At 34.6% G+C, this 6,457-nt stretch overlaps 1 long non-coding RNA gene across 4 annotated transcripts; it reads left to right on the top strand.

Moving 5' to 3' along the window:
* The first annotated feature begins 2,456 nt into the window (after window positions 1–2,456).
* LOC110927172 lies at window positions 2,457–6,187 on the top strand. 4 transcript variants are annotated; one of them, XR_002585548.2, is made up of 10 exons: window positions 2,457–2,597; window positions 2,696–2,740; window positions 2,857–3,135; window positions 3,228–3,256; window positions 3,455–3,568; window positions 3,679–3,894; window positions 4,057–4,172; window positions 4,612–4,843; window positions 5,182–5,238; window positions 5,775–6,180. It is a non-coding gene; the product is annotated as an uncharacterized LOC110927172 (long non-coding RNA). The 4 variants fall into 4 exon arrangements; XR_002585547.2 differs by having other exon boundaries at window positions 5,182–6,187; XR_004864438.1 differs by lacking the exon at window positions 5,182–5,238 and having other exon boundaries at window positions 5,775–6,179.
* The last annotated feature ends 270 nt before the right edge of the window (window positions 6,188–6,457 follow it).

The raw sequence follows: 6,457 nt of genomic DNA, 5'->3' as shown, positions 1-6,457 counted from the left end.
CTAGTTGCTTAATGGTACTTTAAAAATGGATGAGTATTACATGTATAACGTATAGACTTACTAGTAAGGGACGATGTTTTGATTATATTAATGTGACTACCTCTATAGGTGATTATTAAATGTAGAATTATGAAAGCACTAGTATGTATAAAATTTGTTATGTGTATATATTGTATATGTAACCAAGTGATCACATGTTGTATGTGTTCTACAACATGAATATGAAATGCATATAGTGTGGTGGTTAAGTTATAGCTTGACAAAAGGAAAATATGTTTGTAAACTATAGCTTAGTATACTTAATGGTTGACTTCTGAAAAGTCAACGAATGTGGGAATGATATTGGTAGACTTTCTAACTTGATTCTAAGATTTGGAAAGTCATGTGGTGCACAATAAATCATTAATGTTATACTTGATAATAAGTTGAAAGGTGTGGACTCGAAATAATGGGATTGCTAGCTTATGTATTATGTCGTTAGAATTTGACTATTAAAGGTTGATGTAAGATATGAATGTAAAATGAATGTAATTGAGAATATGCATGTACGCTAATAATGTGGTAACCATAATGACATGAAAGTATAGGGATCATGTCAAGATGGATTGTCACACCCTCAATTTCCACATGCAGAGTATTACTGCTAAGCGTGTGACTAACCAGGATCATGCCACCAATCATATTGAACAATAAATTAAAATAAATAAAACCCAGCACCATTAATATGATCAGCGACTAAGTAATCAAAAGTCCAAAGAAAGTCAAAGTTATCAGCAGAAGCATAAGGTTTAAATTCCAAACAATTGTTTAAAACCCATAATTGTTTAATAAACTTAACTAAACAGTTCCACGCAACCACGACACTCCTCCAATGCAAGCTCCCGCGCTATACCTAACGACCTACAAAGCATGCAATAGCATGTCAACATAAAGTTGGCGAGTTCAGGGTTTTTAGTGTTATTTCCAAAAACATAGGTTGTTAAATAACTCAGTTATAAAACATGTCATGGGGAGCTACCCCGTCTTTAAGCTGCTAAACTGTGTGGTACAAAAACTTGACTGTTGTAGTTGTTTGTGCCCCGTGTCAATGTATATCATCATTGACCGGTTACCAAAGGCATAAAAGTTGACGCCCGTCCTCCCAGGTACGGTGTGAGATTTGTCAAACCTAATAGCGCTATCAACTAATATCTCGTTCGCCAGGCCCTGGCAATTTATCAGTATAATGTGTGGGTACTTTAAGATAGAGTTCATTTAGTCCGCTAAAGACATGAAGTATTACTAGTATTTAACAGTATCCCAAATCAGGGATACTAGGAAATCCTAAACCAGGGAAAGTGAAGTTAACAGTATTCCAACCCACGAAATCTAGTCATTCCCAAACCAGGGAAAGTGAAGTTTCCAACCACCGAGAATACATGCTTTTAGTAAATGTCACACCCCAAAAACGTCGCAGCGGAATTTAAAACGTAGTGGTGACGGAAGTTGGTGCCTATTTCTATCTTGATGTTTGATGCATTATATTGTTGGACATAATAACTTATTTAAAACATAGATTTCAAGCATAAGTTCCAAAACACGACATTACCATGACATATTTAAGTTGTCTATGATCCTCACAGATCTTATTACATTCGTTCCAGAAAGTTTAAAAGTTAGTCCAACATTTTTAAGTGACAAAACATGCATCAACAAACACAAGATACGCCATGATTCCCGATGCCAAACTCAAGTACCTGTAGAACACGTTTAAAATCAAGTGTCAACACAAAGGAAGGTGAATTCACATATTCAAATTTAACAATTTGATCCTAAGGAAAAGCTTTCTAATTATGTGTTTATTATAAAACATCCATATAATTTTATAAAGTCCATTTGTTTCCTTAATAAAATCCATGGGTCATCCGTCGTAAATTGAAAACTCGACATCAAGGCATTTTCCCAAGTTTTGTATATTAAATTTATAGCGTCAACGTTCAGACTCGTATGTTAGCTAGACAATACGAACTATATATTTACCATGTAGGGATAATCAATGCTAGAAAATAAACAGAATTTAAATTCGTCGTTTGACTTAACACGGGGCGACCGGTCATGACGGGGTTGTCAACCCGATAGATCTACCAACAATTCATCGCGTACAATACTTAAATGATTAAACGACATCACTGGCACATGGTCCATATTGAGACCAGATATGATGCCTGCCTCACGTACAATATATATATATATATATATATATATATATATATATATATATATATCTATACTACTTTAATAAGCATATAGGAAGGGCAAGGAAGCAAATGTGTTGAAAACACCTTTCAAGCATGAAGTACAACTCTCTAAAGCACAATACATTTATTCCTTTCCAACAATACCCTATCCCGCCTCATCCAATCTTTGGACGGCCAACAAAACCCCAAAATTTCATTTCAAATTTCAAATCCAGAGCACTTTTTCATTTTCGTTTTCTCTCTCCCTCAAAGATCTGGATTTGGATCTGGTTGGATGTGCTATCTCTTCACAATTCACCACAAGTTATGCCAGAGGTCAAATCTCTAATCTGAAATCTTTCCCTCTCATTTACAATCTAGGTATTCATTTTCAAATTCTCTACCTAGGTCAAATCTCAGATTCTTAGTTTTTGAGTTTCTTGAAGAACCCTAATTGATTTGGTTTTGTTTTCATGGAGATTTGATTTGCTGAAAGATCAAGACCATGACCAGTTACGCCCCTGGTATAGTTTTTTATTTATTTTCAAGTTCATGTATGATGCTTTCGAGTTCATGTTGTTGTCGTTGTTGCTTCCAAGGTTTTAATCTTACTATCCAGTTTCGTTTTTTGGTATTTTAGATGATGAAGAAGACCAAGATGACGTTGATGGTGAGTTATGTATCAGAGATTCAGAGCAAGCCCTAACCCTAGATTTCAATAATGTCATCCAAGCAAGGTTCTGCACAATTGTTTTTCTCCATAGTTTTTGTTTACATGAATTTTGAAATTTTACTAAAGTTAGTATGTTATGTCTCTGTTATAATTTGATTTATCAAAAAAAAAAAAAAAATCTTGCTGCAAAGGTGGAAAAGTGAAGCCACTAAAGCAACCAAAGGCTGAAAAAAAGAATACAATGAGGTATTGTTCATAACCCTGATGGGTTACTTCTAATGTATTTTTTTATTCGTATTTATGTTCTCGATTGAAACAATTTTCTCGATTGAAACCAGATCTGTGGCGCGATGGTGGATCCAACGAGGTGAGAACCAACACCCAAAGAATCATTTTTTTTTAATTTCATGTATTCTTGAGTTCATCATTTTTTTTCTAGATTCTCCTATGATTTCGATGTTCATAATCGTTTATCTATTACATATTTGTACAGGTATGACGCCAAGTTATGAATTAATCATCGATTAGGAAAACTAAGTAGAACTTCATTTTTATTTTTATACAGAACAATGCTGATATATTATTTGGAGGGATCACCATTGTTGGTGGAATTGTGGGAACACTGGGAGGAAGTATTATTCTGGATCGCATGAATTCAACAATCCCCAATGCTTTTAAGGTAGATATTTCTTGTAAAATCTATGTTTTTAACTGCTTGTCGTATTTCTTGAGTGTTGAGCCATACATCTTTGGTTTTTTTTACTTATTACAGCTATTTATTCTTTGCAGCTTCTTTCCATGATTTCAGAATTAGAGCACATATAGTGGAAACATACTCCGGCCACCACCAGGAGGTTTGTGGGTTAAAATGGTCAGCTTCTGGTCAACAGTTGGCTAGCGGTGGTAACGACAATCTCTTACACATTTGGGACAGATCAGTGGCTTCTGTTAATTCACCGAGTCAATGGCTTCACCGGCTGGAGGATCACACAGTTGCAGTGAAAGGTGACACTTACTTTTCATTGTTTATTATACTTTCATGTGTAATGCAGGAGTGAAATCCACTTCGGATTTTTTAACCCAACTTTTTATTAAATTTTCTTCATTGTTATATTGAAGTGTGGAATTATAAATTCTGGTATTTATTGGAGATTTTTTTGATTTCAGGCGGCTGTAAAGAAGATGACTGGACCTATCCCAGCTGTGGGAATGTCAAATTTTCATTTAGGACAACTTGCAATATGCGTAACTGTACACAACCCAGACCAGCTGATCATAATTCAGTAAGTTGCACACCATTTATTATACACATTTTAGAAAGTTGTACACTAGGTATAATTGAAACCGTATACATACTTGTGTGGTCTCTAAAGTAGTTTCAATATGTGAGTGACCTTAATGAGAAAAAGGTGAATGCATGGGTTTCTTGATATATTAACCATTTTCTAAAATCGTTTACTTATATGTTACCTTGGTATGTGAATTTGAATGTTGTTGAGAGTTTTGACTTGCTTGAGTCAAATTTGTTAGCTTAAGGTGCTTCAAGATTGAGAATTGTGTTTTTGTTTTAGAGTTAGGTTAGGGGTGTGTTATATAACAGGCTACTAATAACTTTCCATATGGTTTTTAAGGTTCATTTTTTAGTTTATTAGACGAATCACATAAGAGAATTGACATCTATGTGTTGTGTATCAAACTCATAGCTGCTTTCGTGTGTTACAGTTTTACCCACTAACAACGGTGTTTGTGGTAGCCGGCGAACACGATGGTGGTGTTTTATGGTAATTAAGCAGCGGCAACAACGGTGGCTAGCGGCCACAACCACACTCCGGCGTTATCCGTAACCGAATCAGCGCTGACGGTTCAATGGTTTTAAGGCTAGATTAGCTGCAAATGCGATTCCGGTCCAATTTATCTTCTGGTGAACGTGCTGCTGGCTAAGAGGTTCAGGAAGGTACATAACTTTTGATTGATGCTTTTTTATTTAATTATTTTTGATGATTTATATATTATTTGGCACGATATTACAGTAGTATTGTTGTTTGTTAACGTAATTTGTCCATTGTCTGTAGTTTCATTGGTGGCTCTAACCGGTTATGGATTATATGAGTTTGGTTTTCCCTTCGTATGCATATATAAATATGTGCGTGTGTATATATATATATATATATATATATATATATATATATATATATATATATATATTATCTGCATATAGGGGGATATTCATACAGAATGATGCTAATTATGCCTAAAAATATTAGTTTTATGTAGTTGCTTAATGTTCTGTAGGTTGCTAAATGTGTTGAGATTGGATTGGCACAGATTATGCTGCTAATTTTCTCATAGGTTACGTTTCTTAATAATATTCTACAAGTGGAAAATTTCTACTCCTTATGGGTCTAACAGGTCAATTTGGGTAATGGGTCAAACTGGTTGAGAGTAACACGAAGTGTGTTCAAAATGATTTTTTTTTTTTTAACTTGGGTTGTACTTTGTCTCTAATGGGTCAAAATGGATAATCTTTGTTACAGTGGAGATAGGTCAAACGGGTTGAAAGCCACACAAAGTGTTACAAAACAAGCATAACTTCCCAAATCATCATATTTCGAAGTTTAATTATGATCATAATAATATAGTATTTAATAATCTTTTAGGAGTTTATGCATTAACTGTCTATAAAAGCTTAAGAAAAGAAAAAAAAGGTGCTTGCAGGTTGGCCCAACTTGACCCATATTAACTCATACTCAGTTTGACTTGTTTAGGCCCAAACCCATTCTGACATGTGACCCGACCCACTCAACCAGCCCTTCTTCCACCTCTATTATACTCCAAAAAGTTGGTCATGTGACACTAATGTTAAACTATGATGATGTTTATTGTAGTACATACCCACTCTTATGAAGGGAAAAAGCCAAGTATAGGACCGATTTGTTGTGTAAAATGGTTGGTTTTAATTTACTGGTTGCTGAATGATAAGGATATGTTTTTCTAGCACGAGATTATTGATGCTACTAGAAGAGGAAGCAGGTTGTTTAACGTTGGGGGTTTTTTAGATGAGACCACTTGTATTTATGGGATCACTTTGCTTTTGTAAGGACTTGTGGGTTTAATTTGGATGAAAGGCTGGATTAGGTATCAAACAATTCTTTTGCAAAGGTACCCATTAACTTGTGTTGTTCATTTGACCTTCTATTGATTGAAAGCATTGTTGTGCTGCTACACATCCTTGTTTCACCAAGTACACCTAGCTTATTTTGTGTATTGGCACATAGGCTACCCATCCATACCTGCTTGTTTGCTGGCTAAACTTGCATCTTGAATTCTTGGTCCTGTTGTTGCAGTAATATGCGAAACTATTATGTGCCAGTTGGTTTTAATCTTGTTTATATAAACTTTAGTTTGATTGTGTTAAAGCTTATATTTTTATGCAGCTACAATGACTATAATAATTGATGAGATGGATTTACAATAAAAACAAGGTGATGCTAAACGTAAAAAAATTGAAAATTTCAAAAAAAAAAAAAAAGTATTCACAGGAGATAATCTTTATGTTCATTGTTTTACT

The sequence above is a fragment of the Helianthus annuus genome, chromosome 8 (genome assembly GCF_002127325.2).
Source record: "Helianthus annuus cultivar XRQ/B chromosome 8, HanXRQr2.0-SUNRISE, whole genome shotgun sequence".
Classification (NCBI taxonomy): Eukaryota; Viridiplantae; Streptophyta; class Magnoliopsida; order Asterales; family Asteraceae; genus Helianthus; species Helianthus annuus.
The sequence above is the reverse complement of the archived record's forward strand: the minus strand, read 5'-3'. Positions and strand labels throughout refer to the sequence as shown.